Source organism: Phragmites australis, chromosome 20, assembly GCF_958298935.1.
Source record: "Phragmites australis chromosome 20, lpPhrAust1.1, whole genome shotgun sequence".
NCBI classification, from domain to species: Eukaryota; Viridiplantae; Streptophyta; class Magnoliopsida; order Poales; family Poaceae; genus Phragmites; species Phragmites australis.
In genome coordinates this window covers 19,862,114-19,886,732 of record NC_084940.1, presented here as the reverse complement: position 1 = coordinate 19,886,732, position 24,619 = coordinate 19,862,114, and positions in this window count along the sequence as shown.

The following is a 24,619-nucleotide window of genomic DNA, read 5'->3' as shown; positions in this document are numbered from 1 at the left end:
CAGCACCTGGGGAATGTATTGCTCCCCCAGGCCGTCCCACAGCCGGATGTTGCACCAGCCGACGACGTCCGCGGTGGAGAGGCCCCTCTTCTTCCCGGCCGACCGTAGCACGAAGAAGTGCCGAAAGAGCATCACCGATGGCGGCACCCCCATGAACATATCGTAGAGGTGGGCGAAGACCGCCAGGATGACGATGGAGTTGGGGCTGAGATGCACCAACTGGATCCCGAACGTTTCCAGGATTTGAAGAACGATGCGCCCCAGCCAGTTCGCCACCAGCGGGAAGCTCGCCGGCGCCACCACCAAGGCCCCCCGCTGGCCCTCGGGGACCATAAGCTTCCGAACCCTGTCCGCCGCCTCCTCGTTCACCAGCCGGGACTCCGGCAGTATGCTGTCAGGGGTCTGGTCGCGGCGGCTTCCTCCTGCTCTCGACATCTCGTCGGGGTGGGGGACAATCTGGACGGTGGGGGAAGAAGGGTGCTCTGATCGCCTAAGGAAAGTCTAGGGCTCAGGAGCGCAAAGAAGGCAAGAGCTTGATCGCAGGATGGCGTAAAGAGGGGGGCGGTTCGCTCCCCTCCTCCTTTTATACCCCAGGGAAATTCAATCGTCACTTGCCACGGCGCACTCGGTGGGACGGTTTCCTCGATCAGCGCAACCGCCAGGCGAATCTCCCACAGGTCGTGCAGTGTCAACAGTTGCCAGGCGTATTTTCCTCGATTTGCATGGTTGCCACGCGTGCCGCCTGCCTCGTTATCACGCGCCGCCTGTCCCGTTGTCACACGCCTCGGGAGTCGTTTGGGCGCGTGTCCATTCGGCTCCCCGTTGGGCCGTACCAGAGGCCCGGATCGGAGGGACCACCGTCTGAAAGCTCGCCACGTGGCATCAGTACCGGCTTCGGCCTCGTTGACGACGAAGGGCCCATCCGCAGTCTCTGGGCCATTGCCTACCAATGGGCCTGGGGACTGCTGTCGGTGTATCAGGAACCGGGGGTCCCCGAATCCCGAGGCTAGTCCAGCAATCCGCCACGTGACGCCATCCCGCGGAGTCTCTCCCGCAAGGTGAAAAAGATTGAGTCCCGGGAGAGGGCGCTCGGGGTCACAGTCGGTGGCCCCCGAAGTACCCCAGTTCCCCGATGATCCACGAAATCTAAGTACCGGGAAGAAAGTGCTCGGGAAGGTGTACGGTGACCTCCGAGCACCCAAGTCCCCCGACGACCAGGAAAGCTAAGTACCGGGAGAAACGTGCCCGGGGTCGCTAGCGGTGGCTCCCTGGGCACCCAAGTATCCCGAGGACCCACCGAAGGAAGTTCCGGGAGAGAGTGCTCGGGGCTGCGTGCAGCAGCCCCTGAGCACTCGGTTCCCCGAGGATCCGTACAAGTGTGCCTGGGAGAGAGTGCTTGGGGAGGTGAACAGTACCCCCGAGCACTCGGTACCTCGACGACATTTAAGGGCATCCTCGGGAGAGAGTGCTCGGGGACGCGAACGGCGACCCCTGAGCACTCGGTACCCCAACGACCCAGGGAGCCTCCTGGCAGTGGCCCCCGAGGGGCCCACCGATGAGGTGTCAGCCAGTCAAAGGCCCAAGGCCGCATTTAAAGAGCGTGCGTCGCCTGTCACCTCCAACTGCTCCTGCCGCGCTCAGCGTCAGTTCCTGCCACGTTCTGGCAGAGGGGCGTGGGGTTATTAATTGCACGGGTTCCATCCCGTGCCATCCGGCCCGTCTCGGGATAACGTCGTAAGGGCCGAGGCGTTCCGTCTGCCGCGCTACTGTGGTAGGGGAACAGGACAGGGAGGGCATGCTGGGGCCTCTCCACGGCGCCCGTTGCCAGTACATTTATGGTGACGGATGACCGGGCGTGCGACGCATTTTCCACCCCCGGTCACTTCGCCCAGAGGAAATGATGACACCCTTTCCATTTATGGTGTCTCGGAACTCATGCTCCCCCTCCCGTTCGGGGCACGCTGCTGCCGGCGGGTATTTAAAGCCGCCGGTGGCACAAAAAAAAAGAGAGCTTAGTAGTGTGGGAAAACACAGCACAAGAGAAACAACGGCTGAGAAGTGAACAACACGAGACAGGCCGAAGAACAAAGAGCCCCAGGCTCTAAGATAGATCGACATTCTTGTAACCAGCAACATCCTTGAGGGACTTCCTCAGGGCATTCATAGTATCCATACAGGAGTAGGGTGTTACGCCCCCGTGCGGCCCGAACCTATCTAAACACCAGTGCATTTACTCCTTTCCGCATTAGATCATTCTGCACCGCCGGCCATCGCATTCATACCCATTTATTTCTCAGGCGAACATATTCAGGATCATCCCCCCGGCCGAATCTCTAAAAAGGGGTCCCCAGGGTCCCTGCGACAGGAGTTCACCCTCCGACAGTCGCATCTGATTTTGGCCGTTAAAACCAGGTGTGAAAGTTCATAGTGTGGCTAGATAGGTTAAGGAACTAAAGTCTAAGCTAGAGTGTTCGGCGTCTGAGCTTGAGTTGCTTAGGTTTAGGGCCAAGGACGAGGAAGAGGAGTGTGAAAGTTGTGTTGTAGTCATGATCGAGTTTCCCGAGCTTCAAACTTTACATGCTCAAGTTGTCAGTTGGCTTGAGACTGCTGATAAGAAGCTTCTTGAGGAGGAGTCTAGATTCACTCTTTTAGGTGCTTGCAAAAATTGGCATTTGCTCACAAAGGATGTTGAAATGAAAGTCAAGTGCATTAAGGAGTTAGAGTCTAGATTGGAGAGTGTTGGGTGTTCTAAGGATGTGCGGTCGAATTGTTCCACCTGCATCATCTTTGAGGGCAAACTCAGTTGGGTAAGAGAGCAAGTTTAGAAGCTCATGGGTAAAAATGAGTATCTCCTTTCTCTTGTGGAGAAGTGCTTAGAAGGCAGGGGCAAGAAAGATTTGATTTTGGCCAAGATCAAGATGTGTGTGGATAAGGTAGGATTAGCTCTATGTTTGGATTTTGAGAGAGTGGCGTACAACAGGCTTGGCAAGACTGTGTTCACCACATCTAGTACCCTTGAGATTGAAAAATCCAAGATCAATGTCATACAGCTTGCACCAGATAAGAAAAATTCCATGCCACAACCTATGAAGAGAGAACTTCCACAAACACAACCCAGGAGAGCTCCTCGGCTTGAATGGAAAGCCCCTATGAGAGATTCTAGAGTTACCAACAGGCCAGTTTCTCAGAGATGCTATTTTTGCACCTACTACAGGAGAGAGGGTCATCACCTAGTTGAGTTCTATTTTCGCCATAGGAGAGATGAGCAGCGTGAGTTGGAGTGGAGCACTCGGGACATGTACAATTGTTCTCTTGGTGTACATGGGCCTTTTCCTCATCCTCACTCACGTGTTTCTGATGCTTTCCTGTTTCCTTCTAGAGGTGGTGCCTAGTGTAGACTAAACCATCGTACATATGATTTTGGTCCACATTTTAGAAGCTTTGAGTCACAGTGCTTTGACAACCCACATTTTCCTTGTTGTGGTACCTACCCCTAGCGTGCAAGGTCTGATATACATAGGCATGTTTTTACTCTTTCTCCTCGAGTGACTCAATGCTGGATTCCCAAGAAATTTTTGACTTACCCCAACACTGAGTACTCTGGCGCTTCTTACTTTGTGTAGGAGGCAGGTGGATGCATGGAGAACAAGTGGCTCATTGACTCCAGTTGTTTGCGCCATACAACCGGGGATGCATCATGATTCTCTAGCCTCAACGCGATGAAGCGGCATGAGTACATCACATTCGGGGATGATAGAAAGGGAAGAGTGAAGGCCAAATGTACAATAAAGGTAAGTGATAGATTTACTCTAAAAGATGTGGCTTTGGTGGAGCATCTAGGGTACAATTTGCTTTCTGTATCTCAATTGTTGAATGAGGACTTGAAAGTGCACTTTAAGCACGATGCTTCTCAAATTCTTGATTCTTTGGGCATTTTAGTTTGTCTAATTTCTCAAGTTGGGAGAGTTTTTAGACCTGACATGTCATTGGTGATGATTACTCTCGTTATTCTTGGGTGTTCTTTCTTGCAAGCAAGGATGAGGTGTATTCACACTTTCAGAGTTTAGCTTTCAGATTGTTCAAAGAACTCCCTGGTGCATTAAGAGCAATCCTCAATGATAATGGCACCGAGTTCAAGAACTCTCTCTATGATGCTTTCTTCCTTGAACATGGTATTGAACATCAATTTTCTGCCACACATGTTCCTCAGCAAAATGGCATGGTTGAAAGGAAAAATAGAACCTTGGTTGAGATGGCCAGGACGATACTTGATGAGCATAGGACTCCTAGGAGGTTCTGGGCAAAGGAATTAGCACACCTTGTTATATCTCAAATCGGATTTTCTTGTGCTCAATTTTGAATGTTACTTCTTATCAGTTGCGCTTTAGGATGAAACCGAAGGTTTCACACTTGAGAGTATTTGGCTATCGTTGCTTCATCCTAAAGCGTGGCAATCTTAATAAATTTGAGTCACGTTCTTTCAATGGGTTTTTCTTAGTTTATTCGTTTCATGGCCATGCTTACAGGGTTTATAATCTTGACAATAACATAATCATTGATCCCTATGATGCGACCTTTGATGAATCAACCCCTTGTGCACTATATTCTTGAGTGTGCAGGTGATCAAAAGATGAGTGAAAGTATCTTTGTAGATGGAAATCATCCAGCTCTTACTGATGATGAGGATGATCTACTAGTTCCTGCTATCACGCCTGCTCCCGAGTTAGCTCCTACCTCTTCGACACCGGTAGAGGGTCCTGCAGGCTCTACTTCCACTTCAGCTACTTTCGAGTCTGCACCAGCAGTGTTTGAGGGGGAGAACTTCTCACAGCGCGAGGCCCCTAAACACATTTAGTGGAAACATCCCCCACATCTAATGATTGATGAACTCAATGAAAGGATAACAAGGTCTAAATCTACTCAACATGTTCATTTCACATATTCTGTATTTGTTGCTTCTTTTGAGCCCCATGATGTTGGACATGCGCTTTCTGTTTCAAATTGGGTCAATGCAATGCATGAAGAACCACCACCAAATATCAGTACCATAGGCACCAAATGGATTTTGAAGATCAAGGAGGGGGAGGATGGGTCTGTAGTAAGAAATAAAGCTCGACTTAGGCCTAGGGTTTCAGCCAAATAGAGTGAATAGACTTGGGAGAGACCTTTGCACTAGTGGTTAGATTAGAAGCCATTAGGATTCTCCTTGCATTTTCAGCATCCAAGGGTGATGAGGACATACTTTCCATGGATACACGCATTTCTCCTACCACACAACATGCTGAACAGGTGATAGAAGGACCAATAATGCGAGCACAAGCACGCCAACTTAATCATCAGGTGAACTTGTTCCTAGGGCTGCCCACAAATATTTACAAGAATGGATTACTATTTAACTATTGTGATGATTTTATTGTCCTTAGGTACCAGGGAGAAGAACCACACAAGCCCAAGTATATAAGAGGAGGCGAGTTCAATTCGGATTCGGCCCTCCTGACAACAGCAAATGATAAAGGCCATAACTGCTGATTCCGAAGGATTCTTGGGGTCCAAGAGTACTTGATGGAAAGATAATTTCGTCTACTTTTAGATGGATCTGGCCTCATCTCAAAATTCCTCTTGAGCTATGCGGAATCATTAAAGAGAGTCGCGTCTATTTTCCAGTCTGAATCAAACTTGGGCCTTGTATTGCAGTCCAATTCGGCTTCCTGTGTTTTCGCTGAAACTTCTCCTCTTTTATCTCATAAATAGACAGCCGTACCCTCTTCTAGGGTTTGGGTTTTGATAGAATAGATCTAGCTTTTGCTACTTCGCCTTGTAAACGCACGTGTCGGCTAGACCGCCCGATTACTTGTTTTCGGAACCCCGCCACTTCTGTTTCTAGATTGTGCTCTTCATCTATATTCACAATTAAGTTGCTTGTTCATCTTGTTCTTGCTCGTTCTTCGATTGCTTGCAGGAATAAATACGCTCATGGTTAGGTTGATCGTGCTCCAAAAGATCACGAACAACTTCTGCAGTTGGTGTATTGATCGCTAAGGCGCAGCGTTCTTGGACGGTGTAGTCGGATCATCAACGTCTATTCCACCTAAATCGACATCTACCCCTCTCATCGAAAGTTAGGGACTAGCGCATCTATTAAGTGGTATCAGATTTCAGGTCGATCGGTGAGAGACTTCTAGTTTTTCTTTTTGCTTTACCTACAGTCCACAAAAACCAAAAAAAGAAATAGTAGATTAGTTTTTTTCCCCGTGTTCCAAAACACGTTGTGCCTTTTACTAGTTCTGCGTAGTCGAGGCTTGTTGAGTTTTCAGTTGCATCGTCATGTCGAGTTGCTGGTCTTAGCGTCTAATCCTTTAGAGTTTCGAGTTCTAGTCACGTTTATGTCACCACTGCAACCACCACCACCAGAACAATCGCTACTGCAATCCTCTCCACCACCACCACTAGAACCTTCGCCGTGTTTATTTACATCATCTGCTCACAAACTGAGTTGTAATCCGCAAGTGTGAGATCTCTGCAAGTGTGAGATCCTTGAAAAAACAAAGAGAAAAAAAGAGCAGAAGTATACCCCTGGTCACAAAAAAAAAGTTTTGTACTGTGAGTTGTTTGTTTGGGAGTTCTTATTGCCTTAGTGGAGGATTTCGAGCTCCTGCAAAAAAAAAAGAAAGAAAAAAAGTGAAAAAAAAAGAAAAGACGACGAAGAAGGAAAAAAAAAACAATTCAGAAGCTTGTGCTTGTGTTTTTTGTTTCGCTTCTGATCGGTGACTTCGTTTGTGCCTAGGCTCGCGTCTCTTGTACGGTCTAGCCTAGGACTAGCACGGTACCGTCGTTGAACGATTATTCAACTTGTTTTGACTTAAGTGGTTCTAGTTTTTCCTTGCTACACTTTTAGCCTACCTAGAGCTTGACAAATACGACTACTACTTCACAAGAACTAGCGACTGCAACATCGATACAACCATTCGCTGGAGGTTGTTCTTATCTGTTCGGCTGCTATCACCTCCTGTTTAGCTGGTAAGAACAAGTAAAAGCTTGGTTGAATAGGTTGAGAGTGAGAGAGTTGACATACCCACATTCGAGTAGTTCATAGGGCATATTCTTGTGATTTTATTGCTTTGCTGTTTTTGTGGTTTTTCATTAGCAATGGCAGGATCTTCGAAGAATGCTACGCCACCACATTCTCCTCGTACCAGGGGCATCATACAACACTTTGAACGCCAAGTTAGACTGCACACTGAAGGTCTAAATGAGGATGTGCAAGTGACCAATGAACGACTTGGTCAGTTGGAGGCCGCTCAAATTGACACAAACAGCAAGCTTGAAACCTTGGAGACTTCTGTTTGAGAGATCAACACCTCTCTCGCGGGGATTTTGCAGCACCTAGAAGAGATGGGTCGTGCCTCTCCAGTGGCTGACACCATTGCGGCCACTAATGGCAACCTTCGCAATAACAACGGTGATTTGCGCAGCGAGGTAGCAGCAAACAACGATAACTATGCCGCTGACTCCGAGCTTGATGATGTGGATGCATGTGATCGACGTCGATTACGTTTCAATCGCATCGGCATGGGTCCTATACTCCCACGCCGCGAGGTACGTGACAATGATGAATCACTAGGAAATATTAAATTCACTATGCCACCTTTTGATGGAAAATATGATCCTGATGCTTACCTCACATGGGAACTAGCTGTTGATCAAAAATTTGGTTGTCATGATTTTCCAGAAGGTAAAAGGGTTAGGGCTGCCACAAGTGAATTTACTAATTTTGCTTCTGTTTGGTGGAGTGAATATCGTTGAAAGAATCCAAATAATACACCACAAACTTGGGATGCTTTCAAACGAATCATGCGAGCTAGATTTGTTCCTTCATATTATGCACGTGATCTGTTACGTAAATTGCAACAATTGAGACAAGGTAGTAAAAGTGTAGAAGAATACTATCAAGAGATGCAAATAGGTATGTTGCGTTGTGGTTTAGAGGAGGGAGACGAGGCTGCTATGTCTAGATTTACGGGTGGTTTGAATCATGAAATTTAGGACATTTTAGCTTACAAGGAATATAATTCTATCACTCTATTATTTCATCTTGCTTGTAAGGCTGAAAGAGAAGTGCAGGGATGTCGTAGCAGTGCTAGGACTAATGTTTCTACAGGTTGAGCAAGTTCATGGCAGCCGCGCATAAGTGCTGCTCCAACCAGCCGTGCTTCTGCGCCTTCTCCTACCAACAGCAAGCCACGCTCTTCTACAACCAATTCTGCCTCTCAAGCAATCGAGGCTACAAAGAGTGCTGCACCAACACCAGCAAAGAGCGCTTCTTCTGTTGCATCTACAGGGTGAATGAGGGATATTCAATGTGATCAATGCAAGGGTTTTGGACATGTGAAGAGGGAATGTCCAAGCAAGCGTGTCTTGATTGTGCTGGATGATGGTGAGTTTTCTTCTGCTAGTGATTTGAATGAAGATACATATGCTATGCTTGCAGGTGACCATGCAGGGAGTAGAGATGGTCATGATCAAGATGAAGAGCACATTGGTGCTGAAGATGCGGACCGCTATGAGAGGCTCATTGTGCAGTGTGTGTTGAGTGCACAAATGGAGAAGGCGGAACAGAATCAGCGACATACTTTGTTTCACACTAAGTGTGTGATCAAGGAATGTTCATGTCGCATCATCATTGATGGGGGAAGCTGCAACAATTTAGCAAGCTCCGAGATGGTTGAAAAGCTTGCATTGAACACCAAACCGCACCCGCAGCCATATTACATTTAATGGTTCAACAACAGCGGTAAGGTAAAGGTAACACGGTTGGTGAGAGTACACTTTGCTATTGGTTCGTATCATGATTCTATTAACTGCGACGTTGTATCTATGCAAGCATCTTCTATATTGTTAGGTAGGCCCTGGCAGTATGATAAAGATTCTTTGCATCATGGTAGAACTAATCAATATTCTTTCGTGCATAAAGAAAAGAAAATTTTATTACATCCTATGTCTCCTAGTGCTATTTTAAAGGATGAAGTTGCTAGAGCTAGTAAAGAGAACAATCAAAAGCATGCTAAGAGTGACAGTCAGATTGTAGCAAAGGAATTTGAGCAACATAAAACGGGAAAGCCTAAATCTGTTCATGAGAAGAAAAATGAGATTAAATTGAAAGGTGCTTGTTTTCTTGCTACCAAGTCTGATATAAATGAATTGGATGCTAGTACTTCTGTTTGCTATGCATTAGTTTGCAAAGAAGCTTTGTTTTCACTTGAGGATATATCTTCTTCTTTGCCTCTTGCTGTTGCTAATCTTTTGTAGGAGTATACTGACGTCTTTCCAAAGGAAGTGCCGCCGGGGCTGCCACCAATCCGTGGGATTGAGCATCAAATTGACCTCATTCCCGGGGCCTCCTTACCGAATCGTGCATCATAAAAAACCAACCGGAAAGAAACAAAGGAGATACAACGCCAAGTGCAAGAACTGCTTGATAAAGGGTATGTGCGTGAGTCTCTTAGTCCTTGTGCTGTTCCGATCCTTTTAGTGCCTAAGAAAGATGGAACATGGCGCATGTGTGTGGATTGTAGAGCGATTAATAACATTACCATCAGATATCGTCATCCTATCCCTAGGTTAGATGATATGCTTGATGAATTAAGTGGTTCTATTGTGTTTTGAAAGATTGATTTGCGTAGTGGATACCACTAGATTCGCATGAAGTTGGGAGATGAATGGAAAACAGCGTTTGAAACTAAGTTTGGACTATATGAGTGATTAGTAATGCCGTTTGGTTTAACTAATGCTCCTAGCACATTCATGACATTAATGAATGAGGTTTTGCGCACTTTCATTGGTAAATTCGTGATGGTATATTTTGATGACATTCTGATATATAGCAGATCATTAGAAGAACATCTTGGCCATTTATGTGCTGTTTTTGATGCCTTACGTGTTGCACGCTTATTTGGTAACCTTAAGAAGTGCACATTTTGCACGGATCAAGTCCCTTTTCTTGGCTATGTTGTTACTCCACAGGGAATTGAAGTTGATCAAGCCAAGGTTGAAGCGATACACAATTGGCCGATCCCTACAACGGTCACACAAGTGCGAAGTTTTTTAGACCTTGTTGGATTCTATTGCCGCTTTGTGAAGGATTTCAGCACCATCGCTGCACCATTGAATGAGCTCACTAAAAAGGGTGTACCGTTTGCTTGGAGCGATGCACAGGAGAATGCCTTCAACACGTTGAAAGATAAGTTAACACATGCACCACTTCTCCAACTTCCAAATTTTTCAAAGACTTTCAAACTAGAATGTGATGCTAGTTGAAATGGTTTGGGTGGCATGTTGTTACAAGAAGGAAAACCTGTTACATATTTTAGTGAGAAGTTGAGTGGGCCTAGTTTGAACTATTCTACTTATGATAAGGAATTGTATGCTCTAATTCGAATTTTAGAGACATGGTAACATTATTTATGGCCCAAAGAATTTGTCATACACTCTGATCATGAATCTTTAAAGCATATTCGCAGTCAAAGAAAATTGAACCGTAGACATGCGAGGTGGGTTGAGTTCATTGAGTCTTTTCCTTATGTCATAAAACACAAAAAGGGAAAGGAGAATGTTATTGCTGATGCTTTATCTAGGCGATATGCTATGCTTTCACAACTTGACTTCAAATTTTTTGGATTAGAAACGATTAAAGAGCGATATGAGCATGATGCTGATTTTAAGGATGTGTTGCTGAATTGTAAAGAGGGAAAAACTTGGAATAAATTTGTCATCAGTGATGGTTTTGTGTTTAGAGCTAACAAGCTATGCATTCCAGCTGGTTCCGTTCATTTGTTGTTGTTACAAGAAGCGCACGGAGGTGGGCTAATGAGACATTTTGGTGTGAAGAAAATAGAGGACGTCTTTACTGGTCATTTCTTTTGGCCAAAGATGAGAAGAGATGTGGAACGATTCGTTGCTCGCTGCACTACATGTCAAAAGGCTAAGTCATGACTTAATCCTCATGGTTTGTATATGCCCCTACCTGTTCTTAATGTCCCTTGGGAAGATATTTCTATGGACTTTATTTTAGGACTGCCTAGAACAAAGAAGGGGAGGGACAACATTTTTGTTGTTGTGGATAGGTTCTCTAAGACGGCACACTTTATACCATGTCATAAGAGTGATGATGCTACCCATATTGCTGATTTATTTTTTCGTGAAATTGTTCGCTTGCATGGTGTGCCAAACACAATTGTTTCTGATCGTGACACTAAGTTCCTTAGCTACTTTTGGAGAACATTATGGGAAAAATTGGGGACTAAACTTTTATTCTCAACTACTTGTCATCCCCAAACTGATGGACAAATTGAAGTTGTTAATACAACTTTGTCTACCAAGCTTAGGGCTGTTTTGACACAGAATATAAAGATGTGGGAAGAATACTTGCCTTATATTGAATTTGCTTATAATCGTTCAATGCATTCTACTACAAAGCTTTGCCCTTTTCAAATTGTCTATGGCTTTGTTCCTCGTGCTCCTATTGATTTGTTATCTCTTCCATCTTCGGAAAATCTAAATGTTGATGCGGAACAACGTGCTAAATTTATGTTGAAAATTCATGAAACCACTAAACAAAACATAGAGCACATGAATGCTAAGTATAAACTTACTGGCAGTAAAGGGAGGAAGCTTTTAACTTTTGAACCTGGAGATTTGATTTGGTTGCATTTGAGAAAAGATCGATTTCCTGTATTGAGGAAATCAAAGTTGATGCCTAGAGCTGATGGTCCTTTCAAAGTGTTACAAAAGATTAATGATAATGCATATAAGCTGGAGTTGCCTGCAGATTTTGAGGTTAGTCCCACCTTTAACATTGAAGATTTGAAGTCTTACTTGGGAGAAGAGGATGAGCTTGAGTTGAGGACGACTCAAATGCAAGAAGGGGAGGATTATGAGGACATACTTTCCACGGATACATGCATTCCTCCTACCACACAACACGTTGAACAGGTGATAGAAGGACTAATACCGCGAGCATGAGCACGCCAACTTAATCATCAGGTGAACTTGTTCCTAGGGCTGCCCACAAATGTTTACAAGAATGGATTACTATTTAACTATTGTGATTATTTTATTGTCCTTAGAAACCAGGGAGAAGAACCACACAAGCCCAAGTATATAAGTGGAGGTGAGTTCAATTCAGATTCGGCCCTCCTGATAGCAGCAAATGATAAAGGCCATAACTGTTGATTCCGAAGGATTCTCGGGGACCATGAGTACTTGATGGAAAGATAATTTCGTCTACTTTCAAATGGATCCGGCCTCATCTTGAAATTCCTCCTGAGCTATCTGGAATCATTAAAGAGAGTTGCGTCTGTTTTCTAGTCCGAATCAAACTTTGGCCTTATATTAGAGTCCAATTCGGCTTCCTGTGTTTTGGCCGAAACTTCTCCTCTTCTATCTCATAAATAGACAACTGCACCCTCTTCTAGGGTTTGGGTTTTGATAGAATAGATCTAGCTTTTGCTACTTCGCCTTGTAAACGCGCGTGTCGGCTAGACCGCCCGATTACTTGTTTTCGGAACCCCGCCACTTCTGTTTTCAAATTGTGCTCTTCATCTATATTCGCAATTAAGTTGCTTGTTCATCTTGTTCTTGCTTGTTCTTCGATTGCTTGCAGGAACAAATACCCTCGTGGTTAGGTTGATCGTGCTTCGAAAGATCACGAACAACTTCTGAAGTTCGTGTATCGATCGCTAATGCGCAGTATTCTTGGACGGTGTAGTCGGATCGTCAACATCTATTCCACCTAAATCGACATCTACCCCTCTCATCGAAAGTTCGGGACCAGCGCATCTATCTAAAGGCTTCAAGTTGTATCAAATGGATGTCAAGAGTGCCTTCCTAAATGAGCCATGGCTCCACTTCTTCGACCTTCCGTCGCCGGCCTTCTTGCCCCAAATCCCACGCGCCGTTTGAAATCTGAGCCGCCCTACGCCTTTATTCACCGATTAAACATCGTGGCTGACCCCTATTCACTCCTCCCCAACTGTTTACCCCTTCAATTTCCTCCCTCATCGGTGGAAACCGCCGCGTTTATTCCTTTTAGGCCACCAGCCAAATCCCATCAAATCCGTCGGATCCGCTCCCTCTCTCGAGTATATAAGCCTCTCATCACCTTCCTTGTGATGTTCTGCACCCAATACGCTCATTTTCCTCTCTCTTTCTGCTCAAAAATCGACCTCGATGTCGTCATCTTCATCATCTCTGGTGAGAGCTCAGCTGCCGCCCCTTTTCTCCGAGACCGAGCCATCATCGATCCTTTTTCTTCTCTCTTCAGCATTGCAGGTGCTCAAGGACCGTTCTCCGCCGCTCCTCACTGCTTCTCCACCACCGGACGCCGCCCACACCCAGCTCCATGCCCACCGGCTGCCCCTCTTCGTCGCTGACAGTCCACCGCCCTTCCCGACCTTCGAGCACCCCTCAGTGATGATCCTCTCCGCCTCCTCTCTCTTTTGCGCCTCTTCCCGTCGCATTCCATGGTCAGTAGTGCGATTTTGCACATCTTCCCGTCGCATTCCATGGTCAGTAGCGTGATTTTGCACATCTCCGACGATGCACTGCCGTCAGCCGCTGCCTCCCCATGTTTGCTCCAGCTAGCCAAAGTCCTGTTTGAACCCCGGTCGTCCGATCTCGGATGGACGGCCCAGATCAGAGGGGTGCCTACCCTTTTGGTCCGGTCCACCGTGGACCCATTGACCACGGCCTTGCCTATTCCGTGCACTTTTCCTTTAGAAATTAAATCGGTTTTGATTTATAACATCAGCTGGTGTAATAAAAAGAATTTTCAGTATAAAATTAATCGGTTTATTCTCTGAACTAACTAAAATTTGTAGAATAGCCCCTGGGACTTCAAAAGCTTAATACTTTTTGCTCGTAGCTCCGTTTTGGGCAATTTTCACGCTCAAATGTTCATAGCGACATGTAGAATATTTTTATAGGTTTTTACCTAGATTCAGTACTATCTTGGTGTACTGTTCTCAGTAGTTTCCGTTGTGTGCTTTTTCCGGTTTGTCGATTAGGAGGTGTGCAGTTTGGGAATCTTCAAGAGCAAGCTTTCAAGGACTTTGAGCAACCCTCCGTTGAAGGCAAGTGTCTTTGAACATTTTGCCCCTGTTTTAGGATCCATGTGTAGTTTTATCCTTCAATTGCATGCTTGTCTAAATGGAATCCCACTTTAGGGTTTACTAGTTTTGTATGACAATTCCTTGTCGCCGTTGATGGATCATGGGGTAAAATGGGTACTTTTTGCTAGTGCAGTCTTAAGTTGGGGAAATGTTAATATTGACTAATGAACTATGTAACAAGAAATCGGGTAATGGTAATCTTGTAGCAACATGGTATAGGGATCCTACAAGATGGTTGGTTTGAGGTGGTGCTTTACAGCAAGTTTGTGATTATTCCTGTGTGGGGTCCTAAGGACCAGTTCTTGAACATGTAACCAAATGAATTTGCACAACCACGAGGCCTATATGGGTACGGCCTGGCCAACTAATTAGCCACCCCTCTAACTCTGTGGGCACCGTTGGACGGTTAAGTGGCACAAGAGGGGGCTTCTGTAGCGATGTAATCGTCTGCTAGTGGTGAAACCTCAGTGGGTGCCAACAAGTTGGCAGGAGCTTTGTAAAGGTCTTGTAGTGAGACCTCGACTTCACACCCCAGAACTGTGAAGCAACACATGAATCACGACTCATGGGGAAAGCTATGCAGACTTTGTAGAGTACCTATCTGGTCGATCAGTCGTGCTCACGGACAAGAGCGAACTTGGACTTCTTCAGGATTAGATGGGATCACGGTTTGGTATGGTTGGTTGGGTAGCCGGGTAATGGAATTACCTGGTGAGTCCTGGTAATCGGATGAAATTCGATGAGTCAATCCTTTTGTTATAGCAGTGTCTCCAAACCTAATAAATAGTTTGCCTGATGTTGGAGTCATAGGTTAAGTTTGCTTAGTGCAGTTAACCGTGTCTAACCTTTCCTTGACTTAAGCCCCATAGCATGATTTCCCTTCACTTGTGGAGTACATTTTTATGCTCACACCCGTTGCCCTTTCTTTTGCATCCCCTTTGCCGATTAGAAGCTGTCAATGAAGTTGCTACCTTCAAAGAGGACGACTTCGACCCGGAGTTGTTGTTCTAGGCTGGTGTGCCCCTGGTCGATGCCTGTGGAAGATGGAAGCCCCGCTGGCGTTGAAGATCTTTTTTGTTCCGCTGTGTTTTAGTTTAGACCCTCGGGTCCTTTCGTAATAAGTTATATAGTGTTGTAATAATGGCACTGTGATGATACACTGATGATGTAGAACATGTATGGAAACTTGATTCTGGTATACATGTGTTGAGCCTAGTTTTGTTCCTTTAAAACTGGGTGTTACACGCGGTTCCTTACGTTCACCATCTGACATAGAGGCTTGAAGATGAGGAAAGAGGAAAAAGGTAGAACAACAACAACAAGGAACAAAAAAGGATAGACAGAGATAGACTCCCAAACTAACCATTATATTATTATTATAAGGATGCATTCGTGAAGGAGCACTTCACAATACATCACACACTCAGACAAAGATCTAAATCATGACATAGCACACCACCAACTCAACCAACTCACTAACTAGCAAAACAACCAACTCACTAACTAGCACACGATTTTAACAACTCCTAACATGTAAAGGATAACCTCCTAAATGACACATAACTCTGCAGAAACCTCAAGATGCTGGTGCTAGGAAACGACGGGCCTGGAGACGGTGCAAAGAACGTAGAGTCACTTCCTCAAACTCAGAGTCAGAAGAAGAAGAGTCCCAATAGTCTGGATGATGGCACTTCTTGTTGCATAGCTCACGCTGAGCTTGAGCTAGCTTGCCTCTGACATGCTGCAGCTCCTCAGCAGTACAATTCGCTCATGAGGTTAGCTCCAAAGCTAGGTCAGTCTACTCTCCAAGCCTTGTAGCTGCGAGGACGAGTTGAGCAGTGATGTTGGCAAAGCCACTGATGCATTGAGGGTTGTGGAGAAACTGGGTGAAGATCAGCTCTTCGCTGTGGTGGTGGCAGAGGACCAGAAGGGCTTGGCGTGCGGTGTCACGGATATCAGCCACGAAGGTAGCTCTTGGTGAGATGGCGTAGTGGATGCTCGTCACTTCATAGGCCCCAAGCTCTGGTAGGAACCGTAGATCACCACTTTGACTTTCCACTCAGGAGGACCATCGACGTACTCAATCTTTACTCCTGCATACTCAGGTCCCTTCTCGAATCCTAGACTGTGGAGTTCTCCCAAAGCTTGGCGGGGAACCATCCAACGTGGTGTCCATCAGAGTAGTGGACGCGGGACCAACATGGAACATGGGGTAGTTGAGGTCTTGCAGCAGCCATGGCAGGAGTCGGGGACAACGGTGGAGCAGGAAGACGACCACCAACACTCTTGCGAGCAGTTTGATGGGTACAGGCCATCTACAACATTTTGAAAGGGAAAGAAGAAGTTAACAACAGGGTTTAAATAAAATCAGGCAAGAAAAGCACAAAAAATCCAAGGCAGAGTTTTTGAAAAGAGTTTTCTTTATCAAATTAATCCTTAAAACTCAGCCATTCTAACTAGGCTTGCATCCTATGGTCAACAGGGCTCTGATACCACCTCTGTCACACCCTATTTTATAAAGGGATAAAACCAGATGTAAACCACATGTATGCAAGGATCAAGTTTCATACATGTAGTGACTTCATCAGTTTATCATACACAGTGCCATTATTACAACGTTAAACTTAAACAAAATAGATAGATTCTAAAATCTTTAACTAAGAACACAAACTAAACACAACAAAGCTCCCTTCTTCCACAGGCAATTGACTGGGGGTCCACCAGCCTAGCAATCTTCATCTTCATCGATGTAGTAGTCTGGTTCTCCTTCATTGTCTGAGCAGCGTTTCATGTACATTCGGATGGAAATAGCAAGTGCGAGTATGTGTTATACTCCGCAAGTGTGGGAAATAAATGAAATGCAAGCTTAATTAAAGGAAAATGCTGTAACAGGTTAAATTTGCATAAATACCAACTATGCTATGTAAAAGCATCCTATTTAACTATGTGATTCATCACTAGACTTCTAACTCCTAGAAACATCTCTGCATGTTTTCCAACCACCTAAATCTCACATCAGGTTCTCAAACCAACAAACCAAATCAAACCCATCCATCTAATCATGTGAGGATCCAAGTCTCTCATGACCATGAGCAGGGCTAATATATCAGATTTTACACTCTGTAGAGATTGTCCACCTTTTCCATGTGTCGTGAATTCCTTGTTGCCATGCTGTCCAAGCACTTAACACACGCCTATGGTGTGTCTCGCAGAGATCACTACAAAGCCGTTACAAAGCTTCATCTAATATGTGCACACCTGCTAGGTTTCAGCGTCGTCAAAGTAGTATTCACGCCACCCAGAAAGCCCCCTTTTACGCCTTCAGTTTCCAACAAGTTTTCACCCTTTCCTTCCACTATACAACTCATACCACTAATCAAATGGTTGTAGCCTTAGTCATCCCCACACATCCACTCTTCTGTTTTGCATGCACACAAAGTAGAATCCACTAATTAATAGGCCAAGCATGTCCCATACAAAGTCTCATGATTGTTACGATATTTCTTGGGTTGTCACTCCACGAACCAGTCCTTACTTAGGTCGCTTGAGCAAACACTAAACCAATAACATAACTATGACCACCATCACCAACACCTCTTTGCTTAGGCCTAAGGTTCCATATTTCTATACCATTACTGTAACACCCTGATTTTCAGAATATATAACTTTTTTTTTAAAATTTAAGATTATTGAATAGCTTCACCAGTAGAATAGGTTTAAAACCTATTTTCATAAACAATCAATTAATATAGGTTATTAATTCTTGTGCATTACATGCTAAGTTTTGCTAGGAGCCAGGTAAAAATGCATTATAGTTCTTTTTCTTTTTCTTTCTCTTTGGTGTTTTGAGTGAAAAAGATTTTGAAAAGTTTTTTGCAAAACTCTGTAGTAAACTAGTTAAGGATCTTAATGGTTGGAATTCAAAATCTTTGAATTCATCATCTAGTCAATCCTTGATCATACCTGATCCTTCTCTAGTTCAATTCAAATCTTATCCAAATCCTTGGTTGAAGCCAATCTCTCCTCTTTCTCAAATTCTACCCAAATCCAAATTCAAATTCCTTATCTGCTCATATTCTTGTTCAACCTCATTTTTTGTTTCTGTTAAATTCACTCCAAGCTCAATTCAAATTCAAACCCTATTCAAATTTCTCTGCAAAAGTTTCTTTTCTAAACCCTACATATACCTAAAGTGTCTTTGGGCTCAATTTTTCTCAAGTCCAAACTCTTATCCAAGTCTTGTAGAAGGCCTAACAAAAAGGATCCACGAAATCTGCAAATTTTCGTGGAGTCCTGGACAGCTTCATCTTCACACAAAGTTTCTTAGTTGAAAACGGCTTCAAACGAAAATCTTCACAATACAAAAGTTGTAGGTCTGGTCGAGAGCTTTGATTTGAACCTATGGAAGTCCGCTTTTGGATATGGAGCTAGGAGTTATTGCCCCCGAAATTAGTGATGCGCAGATAAGTCTGAGTTCAAATAGTTTATATTGTGATGCATTTTGGAAAATAAAGATTACATTTTTAGAAGTTCCAATGAATAAAGTTGTAGATTGTTTCGAGTACTACAATTTAGAGTCCAGAAACGTCCAATTTGGAGTCTAAACATTGGAGATATCATCCTCGAAATAGATAGCTACGAAAAATAAAATCCTAACCGACTCGAACTCGAATCCGATTTGTGTCCGACTTGGACTCCACCTCACCACCCACCCCTAGCCCTATAAATAGGAGTTGCACGCCCTCTCCTATCCCTATTCCATGCCCCAATCCCTAGACACCGCTGCTGCCCTGTCCACGCGCCGCCATTCGCCGGAGCCGCCGCTACCTCCCTTGATGCACTACGTCGTCGTCTTCGCGAAATCTCCTTCCTCGACCGTTGAAGCAAGGTAAGGACCCTTTCTTATCCTCCCTTAGTACTGTTTTACTATCATACTAAGTCCCTAGCCAAGCCCTAGCCTCGACCAAAGCCTGATCTACACCGCCACGGTCATCACCATCGCGGACAGTTGCGCTGTAGTCGATTGGCATCAACGTTCTCGGCTGACCAGAGGTCAAATCGCCATGCCCTTTCACCAGTGCATGACCCATGATGTTCCCCATGCCCTCGCCAACTAGGTCGGCCAGTAGAGAAGGCCAAACCACCAGAATCGAGGTCAACATTCCCACTATCCGGTTTTTGGAAGCTTTCTGCGCGCACATTGGATTTGCATCCGCGTTCCCCATCAATCTGAAAGCCGTATGGATGCACCAACCATGTCACGATGTGTCCCATCGAGTCTTCTACGTGACCCTAGGGGCCCATCCTGTTTGTGTAGTGACACGACCGAAACACAATTGTCAACCACAACATGTAACAGCCATCACCCGTCTCATCTTTGCTGATCGTTCTTCCTCTTAGGGGATGATCTACCCAAAACCATGTCATAGCATTGTGTTCCCAGGAAATATGAACATCTCTATTCAGATGGTTTCTTAAATTTCAGAGCCAATCTTCTGGAATGTGAGCGTCTTCATTGTTGCATTTGTTCGCAGTCACCAGCAAACCTAGCAGTAGTCATGGTGGTTTTGCCACTTCCTCAGATGACCCATTTCAAAACCAACCATGCCGCTAAGTTAGTCTTTCCGTGTTATTCACCATGCTTCCCACGTTTAACTGAAATGCCATCGAAGCCCGACATCGATGTCAGTGGCTACGCGTCCTACCGCCATCTCCAACGAAACCCAAACCACCCCCACTACACAGAGTCACCGGTAGTATCCTTAACCTAGAAGCACAACCTCTGGCCATTTGATCCATCATGGGTGGTTGAGACTAGATCTCAGCGTATCCCTTCTTTAATCCAAGACGGTACTTGCATAGCACCACATCATTTTCCTTAGCCTAGTCAGCGAAGTCTGGTCTGTCCTACACTTCTTGAATCTTGCGTAATGATCTTGTCAAGCCTGATGCAGTGATTGGGCAATAAAGCATTTTCCCATAGGAAGATAGTTCCGGTAAATCAGCATTTCCTTTTCCGTCTAATCTATCTCCTAAAAGTTGTTCTCTTTTCATCTTAACTCTGATTTAGGCGATTCTTGCGTCTAAATATTTCTAAAATCATACCTATCCAACCATAGTGTTTTTAAATTGTTTTGATGATATTTGGTATGTTGATCTTAGTGTTTGCTTTGTGTTGTTTGTCGGTAGTTCCTGCGATTAGTCGATAACGTTTCAGAGTAGTTCAAGGGACTTTAAGACCAAGGTTTCGTCAACACTGAGCAGCATTGGGTAAAAGACAAGTGTCATTGATCATATTGAATATATTTTTAAAATTTTTTGTTTTACAAAAATTGCATGCAATGTCTATCAACTTGATGGTTAGTCACCTATGTTAGGGTTTACCTAGTTCTTCCTTTACATTACTTGAAGCCTAAGTGGTAGTTGATATGAGTCTCTTGGGTAGATTTGCTTAGCTATGCTTTTGGGATGTTGGGACTGTCATATACTTGATTAATGAACTTATGCAACAATGGTCGTTAATGTGTTAATGGTCTAGCAACATGGAACCTTAGGCCTTGAGCAAAGTGGTTTTGGTGGTTGTCATGGTTATGTTGTTGGTTTAGTGGTTGCTCAAGTAACCTATGTAAGGACCGTTTCGTGGAGCGACAACCCAAGAAGTTTAGTGTTGTGTTTAGGGTCTAGTGTTGTGTCAGCATAAAAGGGGGCTATTGGGTAGGAGTTAAACTCGCGTAAACCCTGGCGGTGAAACCTAGTGGACAGATGCATACTGCATTAGGCTCTAGTTAGTGGAAAATATCATTTCGTGATTTCTTGGTGGCATACCAATGGCGTGTGTTAAGTGTTTCACGAACATGGCAGCATAGAATTCACTGACTTGTGGAGAAAGCTGGACAACTTCTGCAGAGTGTAAAAACTATTATAATAGCTGTGCTCACGGTTATGAGAGACTTGGATCCTGACATGATTAGTGGGTGGTGGTTATGGGTTTGGTTGTGGTTTTGGTTATAGTATAGGGAGTACTAGACGGTTATGGTATGCAAGGTGGGGAGCCTTGTATGCTGGGTGTTGCATTGTATGGTTTACATTCACTTAATAATTGTTTAATACTTTTTGAGTCCAAATATCTTTTCATTACTCACATTTATGCAAATAAATCATGTGTTAGCATATTCTTGATATAAGCCTGCATATCATTATCTTTCCCACACTTGCTGAGCGCGTCATATGCTCACACTTGCGATTTTGCCTATGCCATGTGACATGTGTGGTGCTGCTCAGTGAGTGAAGATGTTGAAGATTATCAAGACGAGGTTGTGACATTCTAGGCGCCTGTCTCCCGGTCGGTTGCCTGTGGTGTTGGTGGGCACCAGTGCTTCTGTTCTGCTATAGATATCTACATAGAAGATAATATATGTCAATTGTTGTAAGAGTTTAACGTTTATTCTATAAAAGTACTGCTTTTGTTACATCACCAGTGGTGTCCTTATGTGTATTGAATATCCTGGGCACCCATAAGCCACATCTGGTTTTGGCCGTTAAAATCAGGTGTGACAGAGGTGGTATCAGAGTCATACTGACCGTAGGACGCAAGCCATAAGGTTATAATTTAAAAGCCTATTTTGAAAACCCATCCCTGTGCTTTTCTGACCCCTCAGTTTGTTTCTCTACTTACCTACTTCAATCTATTGAGCAAAATGAATTTCCAATACTTCCCTCCGTCCTTTTCAAAACTTTTAGTTGTTGAACCATCCCAATTACTCCAGTTGAGAAAGATGCACTTGAAGATCTCATTCGACGCTTCTACCTCGTATGAAGATTATGATTATGAAGTTGACAGCTCTTCGCTACAAGGAAGCATTGTCGACCACAACACTGAAGACATGAAGATCTATCTTTGCGTCTCTAGTAGTTTTAGTTCTTCGAGTTATAGGAGGATTTTCCCTAATTTTTGAAAATGTTAGAGCACTGTTGGTAGTGTGTATTTGTGTTGTGTGCCTTGTGTGATTTGTATTTTCTGTTTGAGTGCTGGTATGCGTTATCGGATGCTTTAGCATCTGGTAACATCGGCATTCCATATATATCTCTATAGTTAATAGTATAGCTGGGTTTTCTCCTTCTAGTCCCTTCTTTTGTTTCCAAACCTTCCGCCTTAATCCCGATAAGATGGTGAACACAAAGAAAGATCAGCTTAGTAAAGGTACCAACAACAATAACAACAACATCCAGTAGATACCACCTCAATAAGGTGTATGTCCATTGTGGAGAACCTACGCGTTGGGTCAAAAGATGTCCCATGAAGCACCCTGCACGGAACTGGATCAACCCCAAATCCCATATGAAGATCTCAGTTCAACATTTAGATTGTCACAACTTTCAAGTTGTAACTCAAGATAACCAAGATCGACGAGATGCCATCAGGCTCACAGAAGCTTAGTAGGCACAAAAAAAGAGAGTGATATATTCCATGTCAAAGGCTACATGTCTGTCTACTTCCCAAGAACTAGAAATGTAAGTCAGAAGTTTGCTCCTTCTTAAGGGGGGTAGTCATCCTAGCTAATCTCTTGGTTCTATAAAAGTATTACTTTTGTTACTTCACCTGTGACGTCCCTATGTGTTTTGAGCATCCTAGGAACACATAAGCCGCATCTGGTTTTAGCCGTTAAAATCGGGTATGACAATTACCAGTATTCCCAACTCATAGTTGCATAGTTCATTAGTCATGTTTAATCATCAACCCTTCAATACCCTTGTGCAAAGCTAAGAATAACTACCCATCATAACCATTACTAACAACTAGGCGATAAGGAATATATGGAACAAGGTACTATAAGTAAATAGGATTCAGAATTAATAGCATGCATGTATGAAATAAAGAACGCATTTGAAAAACTAGGATCAGAATGTTCAAGGACACTTGCCTCTTCCAACTTGCTGCTCAGACTCTTCAAAGACTTGGTCTTGGAGATTTTTGATTGCTCTTTGTTTGCTCTCAAAATACAATGGAAAAGCACACAACAAAACTAACTAAGAACAGGATGCCAAACAATAGCTAACATCTATAAAAAAGGTACTAAAAGATAGTACACATCGCTACAAACACGTGAGTGTGAAGATCGTCTAAATCGGAGCTAAAATGAGAAAGATTACGGTTAAATCTATAAAAGGAAAGGACTTAATTTTAATAAAAAATACAGAGGTCAGGGGCCTTTTTTGCAAAAATAGAGGGATCTATTTGTTATTATGTAAATGTTTAGGGACTATACTGTAAAAAGGTAGAGGCTTTTAGGTGATTACAGAAAAGTCCAGGGGCTAAAGTGCAAAAGTGCCACTTTTTCCTGAATTAAAATAAATCTAAAGCTATCTAGATAAAGGCTGGCTGACGTGGCATTGACATGCGTGCGATAAAGCTGAGGTGGCTGACTATCATGGCAAGGGTGGTTGACTGGATCTATGTGGTGACACGTGTCATCACATGACTGGCAGGGCCAAAGGGCATTTTTGCTTCTAATCTAGGCCATCCATCTCGGATCGGATGGCCTGGAGCGCATCTAAGTTCGGTTGGCCAGCAGCATAGTGGCGTGAGGGGAACGAGCAATGGTGGGGGCTCGGTTGCGGTGGCGAACTTGCCGAAGAGAGGTGGAGAGTGGTGGCGAGTGGTGAAGGAGAGAGCTGGGGGTACAAGAACCCGTTTGAGAGCGTATCTTAGGTGGCGGGGCACCAAATGACGGTCGGTGGCGGTGTAGATGACAGCGGTGCTTGGGTGTGCGATGGGGAGACGCTCCAGTGGCCAAAACGCAAAGGCAATGACTTCGATGCCCGTGATAGGCGATAGAGAAGCTCGTGGGCGGCTCGGCTATGGGAAACACCAGCGGATTCCAGCTGGCTGCGAGCTCGGCTGAGCAACAATGGTGGCAGGTGGTGGGAGCACGGGTTGCAAAAATAGAGGGGAAAAGAGGGAGGGGGGTCGGACCTTTATATAGGCGGGCTTACACGGGGCTTGCGAATAAACTTGAGTTGGTTGCGATTCAAGCTTGAGAGAGGCGACGGTAGCTGGCGTATCCACCTCGAACTCGCTCGGCTCAGACACGAGCGCGAGGAGGAAGGAGACGTGGCATGAGGGCGCTAAGCACGGGTGGAGGCAGCTTTTCGTCGGGGCGCCAACATGGAAGCGGTCAGCGCGACTGGCTAGGCCTGGCCTTCGGCCGACCCAGGCGGGAGGTGGGGCGAAGGGAGGGGTGAAGCGGGCTCGGCCCGGGAAGTAAAAAATAAGAAAAGGAGAAAGAGAGAACCTAAGAAAGGAAATTAGGTTTTTTTTCTTTTTAGAAACATTTTGCAAACTTTTCCAAAAAAATTAAATGGCACACTCGAAGTTTTCAAAATCCTATTTTTCAAACAATAAATACCCTAATGCGTCTATTCCAGCATGAATGCAACACACTTTAATATAACCT